The sequence below is a fragment of the Lycium ferocissimum genome, chromosome 7 (assembly GCF_029784015.1).
Source record: "Lycium ferocissimum isolate CSIRO_LF1 chromosome 7, AGI_CSIRO_Lferr_CH_V1, whole genome shotgun sequence".
In the NCBI taxonomy this organism is placed as follows: domain Eukaryota; kingdom Viridiplantae; phylum Streptophyta; class Magnoliopsida; order Solanales; family Solanaceae; genus Lycium; species Lycium ferocissimum.
In genome coordinates, this window is record NC_081348.1 from 58,719,436 (window position 1) to 58,737,058 (window position 17,623).

Genomic DNA, 17,623 nt, shown 5'->3' on the forward strand with positions numbered 1-17,623 from the left:
TATACTTAGCAACAAAATCAAAAATATCTCTTTTCATACGACCCAAGCAGTAATGCTATCTCAAATCACGATACATCTTGGTAGCACCAGGATGAATAGAGTATCTAGAACTGTGGGACTCCTCCATAATCGTCCTAATCAAATCCTCAACACGAGGAACACAAACATGTCCCTTGATCCTCAAGACTCCTTTACTATCAATCATGGCCTCCTTGGCCTCACCACTCAAGACATTATCACGAATCTTACACAACTTTGTATCCTCAAATTTCTTTGCCTTGATCTGATCCAGAAGCGACTATCTCGCCTCAACACAAGCCAACACTCTACTCGAATCTGAAATATCAAGCCTCACAAAACTGTTGGCTAGAGTTTGAACCTCCATGGCTAAAGGATGCTCCAAAGCGATCAATCGAGACAAACTGCCCATACTTACTGACTTCCTACTCAAGGAATTCGCTACCACGTTCGCCTTTCCCGAATGATATAAGATGGTAATGTCATAATCCTTAAGCAACTCCATCCATCTCCGCTGCCTAGAATTGAGATCCCTCTGAGTAAACACATGCCGAAGGTTGCGATGATCAGTGAATACCTCACAATGGACACCATAGAGATAGTGTCTCCAAATCTTCAAGCAAATACCACTGTGTCCAACTCTAAATCATGAGTTGGGTAGTTTTTGTCATGAATCTTCAGCTGCCTGGAAGCATAAGTAATAACCTTCTTTTCCTGCATCAACACGACACCCAACCCAGAACGAGAACCATCACAATATACCATAAAATTCTTGCCCTCCACGGGCAATGCTAGAATCAGAGCTGAAATCAATAAAATTTTGAGCTTTTGAAAGCTCTCCTCGCACTTGTCGATCCACTAAAAAGGTACTTCTTTCTAAGTCAAACGGGTCAAATGCGAAGCAACATAAGCAAACCCCTTCACGAAACGACGATAGTAACTGGCCAGACCTACGAAACTACGAGTCTCTATCACTGAAGTAGGCCTAGCCCAATCTCTCACTGCCTCAATCTTCTTAGGATCAACCATAATCCAGTCCTTTGTTACCACATGACCTAAGAAGGATACAGACTCAAGCCAAAACTCACACTTGGAGAACTTGGCATATAACTCCCTGTCTCTCAACTAGCCAAGAACAATCCTCAAGTGTTTCTCGCGATCCTCCCTACTCCTCGAGTAGACCAATGTATCATCAATGAACACAATCACAAAGAAATTCAAGTATGGCTTAAAAATGACATTCATCAAGTCCATGAAAGTAGCTGGGGCATTGGTAAGCCCAAATGACATGACAAGAAACTCATAGTGCCCATACCGAGTTCGAAAGGCTATCTTAGGAATATCTTCAGCTTGAATTTTCAACTGGTGATAACTTGACCTCAAATCAATCTTGGAAAACACAGAAGTCCCCTGAAGCTGGTCAAATAGATCATCAATACAAGGAATGTGATACTTGTTCCGAATGGTGACTTTGTTCAACTGGCGATAATCAATGCACATCTGCATAGTCCCATCCTTCTTCTTCACAAAACACACAAGAGCGCCCCAAGAGGAGACGCTCGGTCTAATGAATCCCTTGCTAAGAAGGTCCTAAAGCTGATCTTTTAACTCTCTCAACTCGGCTGGCGCCATCTGATCTTTGCGTAATAGAAATTGGGCAAGTCCCCGGCTTCAAGTCAATATAGAAATCAATATCACGATCGGGTGGCATACCCGACAAGTCCGTGGGAAATACCTCCGTGAACTCACGTACCACGGGGACCAACTCAACCGATGGAATGTCAGTACTGGTATCACGAATATACACCATATAAGCCAAACAACCTCTATCAACTAACTTCTTGGAGCGAAGAAAGAAACTGATCTTCATCGGGGAGGGACTAGGATTACCCTTTTACTCAAGTCTAGACATACCCGGCATAGCTAAGGTGACTGTCTTGGCATGATAGTCCAAAATCGCGTGTGTTATATCCCGTATTTTTATACGATGGATTATTCGTAAGCTAATCGACATAAGTTCAAGGACAAGATTATTTTTGGGATATGAGACAAGGACTTTTAATCCTGATTTTAATAATGCACGGTTTGCTAGCTAATTACTATTGGTATGAAAATATTAGTGGAGATTAGGGATTAATTAACCATGATCAGATTATTAGTGTGAAATATTAGTGGGGATTAATGATTAATTAGCCTAATTAGACCACTAAGTGGGACCCACTAAGACATGGCTGAATATGATTGGCTCATGGATAATGACATGCTAATGGGACACATGTCTAGTGGGCTGGCCACATGTCTTGTTGGCTGGTTGCATATATAAGTGTATTGATGAGTCATTAACTTCATAATTCACATTCATCTTCACATTTCATTGAAAGGAAAAATCAAGAACAGCCATGGCTGCTGCTCACGGCCAGATCCAAGCTTCTTAATTTTTTATTTTTTATTTTATCAATCCCAAAAGTGTTCTACATGTTCCAAGGAGGCAGTAACATTAGGATTTAAATTGAAGAAGAAGAGGTGGTGCGAATTGTGCAAGCTATTGTAGGTCTGTCCAAATTAAATTTGAGGTAAGATTTCTTCTTTTGTCATGAAATTGGAGTTAATGATGTTGTAATGGAGAGATTAATTTGTGTTAAGTGGAATTGGAAGTAAGAAAATTGCATGATTAGTGTTGGCGTTGAAATGGACAGAATTGGAGTTGTTTAAGTTAGATTGGGTTGATTGTTGTTGTTGTTGTTATTATTGTTATGGATTATGTGTTAAAATTGAAGGAATTGTATATGTTAATATTAAGGTTCCGTTGGGCCGTGTTGGGGCTGTTCTAATCTAAAAATGGTGGATTAATTTCGATTAATGTTGTCATTATTGTTGTCATTGACTATATGATGAGGTGAAGGGATCTAATAGTTAAGGTTATAGTTATATTGTATTCGAGAAGGATCTGGATCTGGTTCTGGTTGTGTTGTTGTTCTTGTTGAATTGGAGGACTAGGTGTAGTAAGATTATGCATTGTGTTGTTGTAATTGTTGGACTATTATAAGGTCATTTCGATGAAGTGTGTGGCTATATATTATTAGAAGTAATTTGAATATGTCGTAGTCGTTATGTTGATCATTATCGAATGTTGTAATGTGTGGGCTCACTTGGAGTGGTGCGGGCTGTCTCGGGGTATTCTTGAGTCTCGTTTAGGCTAGTCAAGATATAGTAACTTGGTCGTGTGGTTGTTGATGTTAACTTGGTCGTGTGGTTGTTGATGTTAACTTGGTCGTTTTATAGTTGGCTTGAATGAAAGGGAAATGAACAATATAGGAGAAATGCTGCCCAATTTTCTAAAAATAAGCTACTAACGTTGAAATACGTTTTGAACCTTTCCGTAGCTTAACTATGAGTTCTTAGCGTCTTAATATAGGTTGAGACACTTCAGGCAGCGTATACATATTGTATCACGGATAAACGTTAAAGGTATGTAAAGCTATCCTTTCTTTCTTTTTGGCATGATCTATGTGAGACAAACAAACGATGAATGTATAAACTCCAAAGAAGCTCCTATTCTTAGAGACACTAGGATGGCTAATGTTCTTGATTTTCAGAAGCTATTTCATTATGTCTTGATACGTGTCTATGATTCCGGAAGTCCCTATTTGATATACTCCATAATGACATTCGAGGGGTACTTGACATAACTGTTGTCTTTGATTCTCAAATGTTAGTTCATTCTAATTATTCTATTGAGTCTCAGATGATGATTTAGTTTGCATATGGTTGCTCACTACTCTGCTCGTGCATGCTGTTAATATATCTTTCACCGAGTCCCGGGCCGGGTATGTTTTCGTGCACAGTTTCACTGCATTGTTCACCGAGTCCCTCACTAAAGGGCCGGGTACGGTATATATATATATATATATATATATATATATATATATGATATGATGATCGATGATGTGATGATGTGGCACCGAGTCCCATGATGGGCCGGGCATGGTATACATGTATACGACTTATTCACCGAGTCCATAATAGGCCGGATATGGTATATGATATAGCTATGCATGATTTTCATTTCATAAGGCACAGGTACAGTGATTTCTTGATTGTCATACTTGGCTCCTGTAATCTCTATTTCAGTTATGATCTTCCTTATTGTATATCATGCTTTATATACTCAGTACATATCTCGTACTGACCCCCTTTCTTCGGGGGGCTGCGTTTCATGCTCGCAGGTACAGATACTCGATTTGGTGATCCTCCAGCTTAGGACTTCTACTCAGCTGTCTTGGAGAGCTCCATTGTTCCGGAGCCTAGACTTTTGGTACAGATCTTTTGATGTATATTTATGTTTATCCAGGGGTACGGCGGGGCCCTGTCCCGTCATATTTCACTATCGATACTCTTAGAGGTCTGTAGACATATGTGTGGGTTGTATATAGATGTTGTTTAGCTGTGTCAATATAACTTATGTTGGGATGTTCCTGTACGTAGTGGCAGCCTTGTCAGCTTGCGTATTGTGTATGTTTTGATTAGTTGTGACTCCTCAGGAGACATGTTATTATGATATACGACGTTTTGAGATAACGTCTTGTTTTTGCAAGCTTCCATATTGTCCTTAGTTTCAGTTTGACTATATCTAACAGGTACGTATACGAGTGTCCAGCTCGGGCACTAGTCATGGCCCATGGGGTTGGGTCGTGACAAAAGTGGTATCAGAGCAGTTCATCCTCGGAGTGTCTACAGACCGTGTCTAGTAGAGTCTTATTTATCGGTGTGTTGTGCACCACATCTATAAGCAGGAAGCTACAGGACATTTAGGATGTTACCTTTCTTTCATATCTAAGATCGCGCGATAGAGCCAAGCCATAAGAAATGAGATTCCTTATACTAACCCTTGATTTTAGCAGAAGAACGGCATCGGCAGAAGAACGTGACTAATGCTATTAGAAGTTACAAAGTACTCAGGTAAGCAACGGTGCGAAAGATGTATGTCGGGCAAGGTATTTGAAGTACGATTGAAATGTAAAGTTGAAGATTGAAAGGGCAAGTAAACAGGAAAGTGTAACAGGTACAGTTTGAGTTGGACATACGAGGTAAGTCCATCATTTTCATACTGTTATTGATATTGGAATATATATATATATATATATATATATATATATATATATATATATATATATATATATATATATATATATATATATATATATATATATATATATATATATATATATGTTGGCCCGTGAGGCATTGTTGGTATTTCGTGCGTGCGAGGTTTTGAGATAGTAAAAATACGAGAGGAAATTTACGTCAAAATTTTCCTAAAAATAAAAAGAGAATGAGATATAGGTTTGTAATATGTCTTGAAAGGTCGTGCCAATAGTAATGATAGGATTTGACTAAGTTGCGAGTACGGTCGACCTTGAGAAAGTAAGTTAGCTACTTGAATTGATGGTAATAGTAATTAGGAGGTCGATATCGATATGGTAAAAAGAATTTGGAAAGGGCTTATGATAATAAGAGATGATTTAGAAAAGGCTGGCAAATCTTGATAGAGTGTTATATTAGGGTACCGACCGAATTGGTAAGGAGGGATAAATTATGACGAGTTTATAGTTAAAAGAATTGTGATGGATATGAATGTATTGATAAGACAGCTTGTGAGATGTTAAGGATAAGATTGACCAGAAAGGGTAAAAGGTTAAGAAGTGTTACACTATAGGATTGATTACGAACAGGATATAATGTGATTATAATAAGGATTGTTATGAAAATGAGTAAAGTCTAGCGAGGAAGTGACTAAAAGATATGACGTGATCTATGTGATTAAGTATAAAGGCGAGCTATAGAACGAATAAGAAAGACTTATAAATTTCTTCTATAGGGAAAGTTCAGAATAAAGGTTATGCGATAACGAAAATGATAGCGAGCACAAGAGAAGAAGGAGTTAATTGAAAGAAGGAAATAAGAAGAAAGCGAGATAACAGTGCAGTAATAGGTTATGACATGTATAGCCGAGAACACGAGCAATGTAAGTGACGGGACGGTGAAAGACCAAACTACAGAAACATGAGAAACGAGGTGGAATGGGTGCTAGAAAATGACTGGTATGATAAGAACAAATAGGGATGAACAAAATACGTTTTGAAAATGAGAAAGGGATTATGCAGGAGTAGTGTTTTCCGAAGGATACAGAGGTAGTATAAGATTCCTCGTGCACAGAATAAAAGAGGAACATAGACTAGAGAAATGGTAAGGGAATACTAAAGGAAGCACCCAAGATAGACGTAATTAATTGAGTACGAGTATAAAATAAAAAGGGAAATATATAGCTACGGACTTAAAGGTGTAGTACGACGACAAGGTGATAAGATAAGACTATCATTAAGATGAACTTGATATGATTTTGAGTAAGTTAGAAGTCAGTACTGAGCACACAACAAGGGTAAAAGGGCATAAGGCATAATGCGTGTACACGACTTCACCTCGGAAATAGTGGAATCCTTAAAGGACAAAGACGGTAGGCTTGAGGAGCAAATGATGTATTGTAAATTTATTAAAGGAAACAGATGATATAGGTGGGGATAAAGATAATGTTACAAAAGGACTTTGGACACTTATCGTCGGAATATAAGTGCCACCTAATTGAGATTGGAACGACTATAATTACTAATTAATTACTGATTGGAGTAAGTGGAATGTGGCTTTGGATGAGTTTCTACATGGATTGCATTACTCGAGTACAGATTATCAGATGAGATTTTGTACTATATATAGAAAGGTTCTCGTCGCTTCGTGATTTTGTTAAGGTTTCGTACGTGGATAATCAAAGTTATAGATTATAAGGAAAAGACATATCAGAAGAAGAAGTTCTTGTGGGACTCTCATCAATATTATTGGGATGAGCCGTACTTGTTCTGAACATGCACTGGCAATATCATTCTGTGTTGTGTCCCTGAATCTGAGGTGATGGAGATCTTGAAAGCTTGCCATGATTCCTCTGTAGGAGGTCACCACAGTGGAACCCAGACAACAGAGAAGGTACTTAAATGTGGGTATTATTAGCCCACTCTATTCCATGATGCAAACTCATTGGTAAGATCATGTGATCAATGCCAACGACAAAGGAGCATTGGTAGGAGGCAGGAGATGCCTATGAATTTTGTGATGGAGATAGAACTTTTTGACGTATGGGAGATTGATTTCATGGGCCTCTTTGTGAGCTCATGTGGTATGAAATACATCTTGGTTATTGTGGATTACGTCTCCAAATCGGTAGAAGCGGTGGCTTTACCAAATAATGAATCAAAGAGTGTCACGGGCTTCTTGAAGAAACATATTTTCACCCGTTTCTGCGCTCCTCGGGCGATCATTAGTGATGGCGGTTCACACTTTTGCGACTGGGCTTTTGCGGGTTTGCTTGAAAAATACGGTGTCAAGCATAGAGTGGCTACCCTGTATCACCCGCAGACAAGTGGCCAGGTTGAAGTCTCCAATCGGGAGATAAAAAGCATTCTAGCTAAAACGATCAACGCAAATTGGACTGACTGGTCTAAGAAGCTGGATGATGCTCTTTGGGCTTCAGAACGGCTTTCGAAACGCCCATTGGGACTTCACTTTACAATTTGGTTTTCGGTAAGGCATGCCACTTGCCTGTTGAGCTTGAGCACAAGGCTATGTGGGCGCTGAAAAAGTTGAATATGAATTGGGATGAGGCAACCAAGCTTCGGTTGTTTCAAGTCAACAAGATGGATGAATTCCTCTATCAGGCCTATGAGAGTGCGGCTTTGTACAAGGAGAGAATGAAACACTACCATGACAAGAATAACCTTAAGTGGGACTTTTAACTCGATGATGATGTGCTGCTGTTCAACTCAAGATTGAAGCTCTTTCCGGGAAAATTGAAATCTAAATGGTCGGGACCATTCTGATTGGTAAGTGTTTCACCCAATGGTGCAATGGAATTGAAAACTGAAGATGGGACTAGAACGTTCAAAGTAAATGGTCAACAGGTGAAGCACTACCATTTGGTGCATTGATGGTGACCGCATTATAGACAGATACTGGTTGAAGCATGGTTACACTCCTGATCCTAAATAGAGTGGTAACACCGTCGTGCCGTAACGTTAAATCAAGCATTGCTTGGGAGGCAACCAAAGGTTTTTAGTTTTTCTTTCATTTATTTCTTTGTATTGTTTTTAGTAGCTTTTGTGTGGATTGACATTTGCTTTGGTGTAGGACTATAATGCAGGAACAAGTTAAGTATGAGAGGAAAGGAATTTACGGCCCGTATTAATTTATACGGACCGTACTTTGGGATCATATCAATGATGAACAAAAAATTTACTCACTGTTTTGTGCCATCCAAGAAATACGATCAAGAAGTACGGACCGTATTTAGTTTTACGGACCATATCTGTGGACTTAATGGTAAGAGAAGAAATACGACCCAAAATACAAATCGTAATTAAAAATACGGTCAAAAATACGGTCTGTATTTAGGAGATCCACATCATTAAATCGCCCAGGTATGTATTCAAGAAATACGGACCGTACTTAATTGTACGGACCATATTTCAAGTCGGAGAATTCAGAGGGTTTAAAACAAAAGAGGCCCGCCTTTCCCACTTCCCCTACTTCACAAAACCACTTTTATTCTTACTCCCATTATAATCCCCAACTGGAAACCCATACACCACCAAATTAGCAACTTAAAACCTCATAAAGCCCTCACAACAAATCACTTAAATAGTACGTATCAACCTTCTGTTCTCTATTCTCCAAGAATTTTTTTCTCTCTTTGTTTGTCTCATACTGCTTTGTAACGCATGTCACCAAGATCATCATTACAGGTATGTTAATGCTCTAATCTCTACACATTATCGTTTGGTTGATTTGGCATGATGATTACCTTTGATTAAACTTAGGGTTAATTTGGTGAAAAATCTTGCTTAATAAAGTTTGATTGGGGGTGAGCATATTAATGTGGTTTAAGACTCATGGGGATGAGTTATCGAAACCCCACTGAGTGTGAGGGTATTTCGATGGACGATTTCTATTTTGGCAAAATTGTTATGCCTGCCAATTGTTTGACAAAATGCTAATGATAAGAAAATGCTCAAAATGGGTGAAGTCTGAGTAACCCAATTCCCATAGGAAGTGAAAACCATGAAATATGTGTGTTGTGTGGTGTGTGAACTTGGACTGAATCAAAATCAAGTATTTGAAAAGAAATCAGGTCGATAAGGAAGTACGACCCAAAATACGGCCCGTGTAAAGTTAAACAGACCGTATCCTGGGCCTAGCCAAGATTTTATGTTTATGTCCAAAGATATATGAGCATAAATACGGACCGTACTTTATTGTACGGGCTGTATTTCTGACCGTATTTCTAAAATAGATATATTACGGCCAGCTTATACAGACCGACCGTATTCCTTTTTTACGACCATCTAAAAAAAATACAAAAAGATTTTCTTTTCTGCCTTTTGTTTTAGTTCCATGTAACTAATGATGTCTCTCAACAAGTATGCCTCCGAAGAACACTATTGAAAGAGGTGGAGGGTCCCAACCATCTGGACGGGGCCGTCAGGACAGAATGATGATCCAAACCCAACTGTGGGATGAACCTTTTGACCAGAAGGAGGAGGAGGTCATACCGCAAAGAAGAACAAGGGCGTTTCCACATCCGCGCCCCGAAACACAACACCGTCTTCTGATTCCTCCCAATTTGAAAAGGAGGGATCTTCCTCTTCTAACTCTGGTGATAAGGAAAATGAGGAGACTGAGGAGACAGAACAGGAAAACGGCTCAGTCACTGAGCCTTCTCCTACTCCTCCGAATCCTGCGGTCCGTAGTGAAGAAGAGGTCAGAAGGTTGGAAGTAAGGAGTACACAGTTGGAGGATGATAAGCTGAGGTTTGGGGTCAAGGAATCCAAATAATTATTTGACCAAGGGATAGCTCCGACAAAGAAAAGGGGAAAGCTGTAGAGAAATATATGGGAAGAGCGGCGGATCAGTTTTGAGGGACTGACGACACATCCTCGCACTGTTGAGGCAGTCTGCCTTTATCAGTCCGAGGTCTTTGGTAACCATCCCGGTGACTATTGCCCAGTCATTATTTGGGAATTCTATGCCTCATATGGGGCCACTATAGTATTGCTGAGACGATCGGGTCAGACCATTTAGCAAGTCCAATACATGATGCCTCTATGTTTGGGAATGTTAATGATTCTCCCTACATCACGTTCTTTTATAATATTACTAATTGCCTCAGAAATATAGTTAAGCTTAGTTCCTTGAATAGTTGTAGAACTTCTATTCTCTAGTTTCGCAATTCGTTCATGACTTTCATTCCGAACGTTGTGAGCTCAGTACATAATCAATATAGACTTGTGTTTGATACTCATGAGTCTCAGTCTAGAATACTCAGTATGTTTATAAATGGTTAAAGCTTCAGGTATCATAATCAGTTCATGAATATATGTGTCAGTGAGTCATTGCTCAGTATGTTAGTGTTGTACTTTTCAGCATGATTCACAGTTCTTTTCTATAAATTGTTTAATGTTGAACACCTGTGTTTTGGGCCTAAGGCCACAGTTATGTATACGTATACTTGGGCCTGAGGACACAGACTTGTGCACTTATATTGGGCCTGAGGCCACAGATTATGATTTCAGTAAGCAGGTGATTCTTCATTCAGAACAGGAAGTATTCTTATCTTTACTTCTTTTGTTCACTTCAGTTATCAGTTATGAAATAAGTTTTAGTTTCAGTATTTACAGTTCTTTCTTTTAGTTTCTTTACATATCAGTGCAATTCAAATATACTGACATCTTTTTTGCTCGGGCCCTGCATCTCGCGATGCAGGTAACGATTTACAGGTTGACGATTCTGCTTGCTAGGACACCTCCTATCAGCTATTGGTGAGCCCCAGCCTTTCGGGGCATTATCCCTCTTTTAAGTCTTTATAGTATTTCAGTTAGTAAGGTATGCCGGGGGCCTTGTCCCGGTAAACAGTTAGCATTTCAGTATTCTTTAGAGGCTTCGTAGACTATAGTCCAATCAGTCAAATGTTAGTAGGCTTTTATGTGTTAGCCTTGTTGGCTACTTGCAGACTTTTCATTACTTTCTGCATTTATGATATTTCAGTCAGACTCTTTAGTAGATCAGCATGTTGTGTATTTATATTAAGCTTACAGTTATACCCCATGTTGATCCAGCCACCTAGTTGGTTAGCTCGGTCATATGCAGTCAGGCACCGAGTTCCGTGTTATGCCCAGGCCGTGATTTGGGGCGTGACAAAGCTTGGTATCAGAGCCTAGGTTCAAGAGTCCTAGGAAGTCTATGAAGCCGTGTCCAGTGGAGTCACTCTTACATGTGTGTACGCGCCGCATATGTAAACAGTTTGTTATAGCCCGTATTTTGTACGTTCGGACGTTGTGGGATAATGGTAAGAAATTAAGGACAAGACCATGTTCTAAAATAAATTTAGTGTCGGAGTCGTTGGGAATGTTATTTATGGATATTGGTATTGTGGAAATATTGAGAAAGGCTAAGGGCAAGAAGAGAAATTCGCAAAATGGGCCGTGAAAATAGTGTGGAAGGTTAGGGACAAAATGGTAATAATAAGGAAAGTCGAGGGGTAAAATAGTAATTTCACCAAGTACTAGAAAAAGTCTTGAAAAGGGGCAAAGTGTAAATGGAGAGGGACCAAAGTGTATTAAGGAAGACACTTGGTCTTCTTTGACCAAGTAAGAAAAATCAAGAAAAAAGAAGAAAAGTCTAGAAAGAGGGAAGGAAGATATATGACCATAAGTGGGGGACTAGGGTGCAAATTATGAAAAGATGACTTATTCATCTTTTATATAAGAGTTGGAGAGGGAGAAAGAAAGAAAAGAAAACAAAGAGGAAAAAAAAGACTAGGCCATTCGGCCACCATGGAAAAAAGAAGAAAAAAATTTGGAAGCCATGGATATTAATTGCCAAAATTATTCTCTTCAAGTATTCTAAGCAATTGGGAGGTCCCCTTTAACATGAGATGATTATTGGAGCAAGAAGAAGACATATTCTTGCAAGTTACAAATTCTAGTCAAGTGGGGAATTGAGGAAAGAGGTAAGAGTTTATGTTCTTATACATGCTTTGGATGATTATGTATGTTGTAGTATGCAAAGTGAATGAAATTTATGAGGTTGTTGGTGTGGGAGCTTGGCCGTGTGGTTGTGTGTTGTGTTGCATGAAAGAATGAATTAATTTTTATGTAGTGTTATAATTATTGTTGTTATGTATTTTATGACGAAATGAATGAAACGCATGAAATTGTGATGTTGGTGGTTGTGTGGCCGTGAGATGGCATTGTGGCCGTATGCATGCATGGTTAATGGAACAATGATTCAATGATTCTATTTAGTGTTTTGGTTGTTGTTGTAATGTAAAGACAAGGATGGAAATTCATGAAAAATATGCATGTGTGTGTATGGCCGAATAGAATAGTGTATGTGTAGAAAAATGGATTGAATTTATTTAGTGATTTGGAAGATTGAAAAGAGGGTTGTTGTGATTAAATTTTAAAGAAGGAAGTATGTCGTTGTTGTTTCATTGAAGTTAGAAGGTCTCGGGAAAAGTAGTATGTTGATTGAGTTGTTGGAATATCATGTAAAATAAATATAAATGGCTTGTTGTATTGTTGGCAAGATTGTTGGAATTATTGTTAGTTTGGCCGGGTTGAATTCCCGGATTGCTATTGTTGATTAAAATGAGCCGAGTTGGATTTTGGGCATGGTATATTTACAGGGAAGTCTTTGTCGAAATTTCGGTAGCCAAGTTCATTTAAGAATCCAACTCTAAAGGCTTCTAATCAAGGCTTGGTAAACGGGACCAAATTGTAGATTTCGGCGGATTTGCAACGCGAATTTGGAGAGGTCAAGGAGTGGCAAGAGGTATGTAAGACCTTACTTTCTTTCTTTGGCATGTCCTAGACGTATAGGCTTGATTTCGCGCCTCGGGGACTTCCCTAACTCTAGAAGTCCGAGATTGAAAAATAGTTACTATTCATTCAGTGGCATTGAACCAAAAGTGCTTGAATAGTGAAAGAAAGGTCGAAACACCCTAGGACTTGCAAGAATACGACCCGATCACCCTAAGACTTCCATAAGCAACATTATGAAATGTATTATACGTAAAGTGTGTACGCCGCCTCATTCGACCGAGGCGGGCCCACTAGTCCCAAATCCCTTCTTATTGTTACATTAAGCTTATTTCCATGCTATAGCTAATAAAAGTTTTTGGTTATCGTTCCTACTATCAAATTAGTAGTTGTTTTAACTAAACCTTCGACCCCAACGCATGATTTTCTTCTCTAAAAGTTTACCAGTGTTTTTCCAAAATACTCAATTTTTTTTTCTTTAAAAAACCAAGCTTTATAACGTCGAAAGTCCTACTAACTGAAACGACTACCATAGTTCTATGATGATAATAATGATGCCAGGAATAAGAAAGGTATATGACGATAATAGCCAAGGATATGGTTTTCAATGGCTATGACGATGTCAAAAAAAATGAGAATGGTACTATGATGACTATGACGAGAATGATCTTATGTCTAAAGGTTCCAAAGTACATGAAATGCTACACTATGATTCTATTCCATGTTTATTCATAATGTTGACCTCCAATGATTGTCTCGCCTTACTACTAGTTCCTTGAGGTGAGATAAAGCGCCCATGGTTATTTCATAATAAAATCGGAGGTTACCGACCTTACGTCACTCCGATAGCGTTATAGCTTTTCCTTGGGCTCCCATGCATGCTGTTTATGTGATAATGTATATAATACACGATATTAATGAATGTATGTGTATATATTGTATATGTGGGGAATGGGAGGGCAACCGTGTCCACACATTCGGTGGCTTATCATCCGGACGCGGGATATGGGAGAGCCGTACGCGGCGTGTGTTTGTGTGATATATATATATACATACTATGATATATTTGGGACATTGTTGGGGAGGGGGTGGGAGAGCCGATGAATTCGGCGTCATCTTGCAAGCAAAAAGTACCGTTTTTCGAAAAGTATCGTTTTTTCGTGTACAAAAACAAGAAACACCGTGTTCGAAAAAGAAAAAAGAAAAGGCTAGGCATGCATGGCTTCCGCCCCCGAGTGGCACTCACGTATACGGAGTTACTCCTTTATCCTATGCTACGTCTATGTTACCATACGGTCATTGCTCGCACGATTCTTCGTTTTACACGTGATATGTTCCATATGTACGGACACGACTTCCCATGATATATCTCGTATGTACGAATACTCTCTTTACATGATATACTACGCTCTTACTATGTTGTTCGTTCATGTCTTACATACTCGGTACATTGCTGTCGACCCCTGTTCTTCGGGGGCTGCGTTCATGCCACGCAGTACACTCGGACGGATAGAAGCCGTGATAGAAGATCTTCCGGCGAAGTTGGCAAGCTCCATTTGGCCTGGGAGTGTAGCCGAGTCATAGCACACATGCCGGGTTTCGATTACGGTTAGAGACTTTGCGAACGAGTCGTGGGTAGCGAAGTCGGTCTGTCGGTGGCTTTATAGGCCAATGCGTTAGTTTGTATTATGATATGCGTTGTGTACAGTGCACATTTTATTTGTTTTAAAAGCAACAAGAGAGCCTTACTATGTGTACCTGACTTAGAAAAAAAAAAAATTTATGCATGAAGTGAGCGTCAGAGGGTTCGCTCGGCCCTAGGTAAGGGTCGGGTGCCCATCACACCCTGATCAGTATTAGGGTGTGACACAGTTGACCACCAAGACATCCAGGATTGTCTCACTTCTTTCATAATCTAGATCGTGCCATTAGAGCTATGCTTTCAGGAATCCTTCTACCTCGTGTGAATTAAATATTTCAGAAAATACCTGCGAAAAGAAAGTACACCAACAGGACTTTAGCTACAAGCCAGAGGGCTACGACTGATGCTGCTTAGGAAGAGAACATCCAGACCCAGGGAGCCACTTCAGTTCCTGCACCCCCACCCGCTACCAGAGGGCCTACGGAGGGTCCAGTTACTCCGCCGCCCAATGCTTTGGACATGGATCTTAGGGGAGCTATCCAGTTGCTCACCCAGATTGCTGCTACTCAGGCTCAGAGGTAGGGAACAAGTGCTATTGATGGGATAGGTAGGTCCAGGTCCAGGTCCAGGGAATTTCTCAACATGAAACCTCCAGTTTTCACGGGATCCAAGAAGGATGAGAATCCGGAGAACTTCATTGAAGACGTTGAAAAAATATTTTGAGTGATGCACGCTGCAGACACAAAGGCAGCAGAGTTTGCTGCGTACCAGCTGAAGGATGTTGCTAACCTTTGGTACGACATATGGGAAGAGTCTCGAGGGGAAGATGCGGCTTCTGTGATTTGGAAAGAGTTTGCAGATGCGTTTCTTGAGCATTTTCTACCCACTGAGGTCCTGGAAGCTAAGGCTTTAGAGTTTGAGAGACTCAAACAGAATGAGATGAGTGTGAACGAGTACTACCTCAAGTTCATCGCTCTGGCCAATTATGTTCCAGAATTGGTACGCGATATGAGGGCCAGAGTTAGGCGGTTTGTGTTGGGGCTCTCAGATGAATTATTTGCTGATGCTAATATAGCCGCTCAGAACAATGACATGACCATAACCAAGATGGTTGGTTACCTTTATTCAAGGGAATGAAAATAGGCTGAAGGAAGAAGAACGACTATAGAAAGAGAAGGACAGGGAATTTAACAAGAGAGCTAAGTCTGCAGGAAACTTCAACCACGGGGGATCTCATGGGGGTGGTAATCGCCAGTTATCCAGGAAACCAAAATCAGGACTTGCTCCATCTTCAGCTAGTGCACCAGTTTAGAGGTCCAAGTGTAATAACAAAGGCTAGAATTTCAGAACAGCAGGCTCACTGTCATAGGCCAGCGTGAACAACAGTGGTTTTTAGCACCCTATTTGCCACAAGTGTGGAAAGAGGCACTCAGGAGTGTTGTTTGGGCATGGATGGTTTCTATGGGTGGGGTCAACAGGGCTACTTCTTGAGGGATTGTCTATCAGCAAGACAGAATATCGAAGGTAACATGACTCAGTCCACAAATTTAGCAACTCCTCGCAATTCTCAGGCCCAACTGGGGCGCGGTGCAGCAAAGTCCAACAATACAGACGGTGGTCAGAATGCTCGTATGCGGCGCGAGCCGTACGGATATATAGAGGCTCGTGGAGATGTTGTCACAGGTATGCTAACAGTCATCACCTTCGATGTTTATGCTCTTATGGATCCAGGATCCACCCTATCTTATGTAACCTCATATATTGCTGAGAAATTTGGAATAGAACTCGAAAAGTTGTGTGAACCCTTTGAAGTGTCCACTCTAGTTGGAGAATCAGTTATAGCTAGATGTATCTATAGGAACTGTCCAGTCAAAGTGTATCATCGCCTTACTGTAGCAGACTTAGTAGAATTGGAGATGGTAGATTTTGATGTAATCATGGGCATGGATTGGTTAGAGTCCTGTTATACTACAGTGGGTTGTAGGACCAAGGTAGTAAGTTTTGAATTTCCCGGTGAACCAGTCTTAAAATGGAAGAGTGATGCAGTAGCACCTAAGAGTAGGTTTATTTCCTATCTTAAAGCCATAAAGATGATCTCTAAAGGGTATATCTATCATTTAGTTTGAGTTAGGGATACAGATGCTTAGACCCCCACTCTCCAGTTAGTACCAATTGTAAATAAGTTCCTAAAAGTGTTCCCTGAGGATCTTACCGGAGTCCCTCCTGATAGGGAGATTGACTTTGGAATTGATCTTCTTCCCGGCACTAAGCCGATATCTGTTCCGCCTTATAGAATGGCTCCAGTAGAGGCGAAAGAGCTATAAACCCAGTTGAAAGATATTCTAGATAAAGGATTTATAAGGCTAAGTGTCTCACTTTGGGGCGCACCGGTTCTATTTGTCCGAAAGAAGGATCGGTCTTTGCGTATTTGCATTGACTATCGTCAGTTGAATAAAGACACCATCAAGAACAAGTATCCTCTCCCCAAAATTGATGATTTATTTGATCAACTTCAAGGTGCGCAGTGTTATTCCAAGATTGACCTCGGATCAGGGTACCATCAGTTAAAAGTTAAGGAGGTGGATATTCCTAAAATAGCTTTTAGGACTCGTTATGGGCATTTTAAATTTTTAGTGATGTCGTTTGGTTTGATGAATGCACCAACAACTTTCATGGACCTTATGAACAGGGTCTTCAAGCCTTATCTTGATTTGTTCATTATTGTTTTTATTGATGACATCTTGATTTATTCCCATAGCGAGACTGACCATGTAGAGCATCTCAGAATCGTGTTGCAGAAACTATAGGATCGCAAGCTATATGCGAAATTTTCTAAGTGTGAATTTTGGCTGAAATCAGTAGCATTTTTTGGCCATGTTATCTCAGGCAAAGGCATGAAGGTGGACTTTCAGAAAATAGAGGCAGTGAAAAATTGGCCTAGACCCACCTCAATATCCGATATAAGAAGTTTCTTGGGTCTAGCAGGCTATTACAGGCATTTTGTAGAGGGATTTTCCTCTATCTTGTCCCCTTTGACTAGACT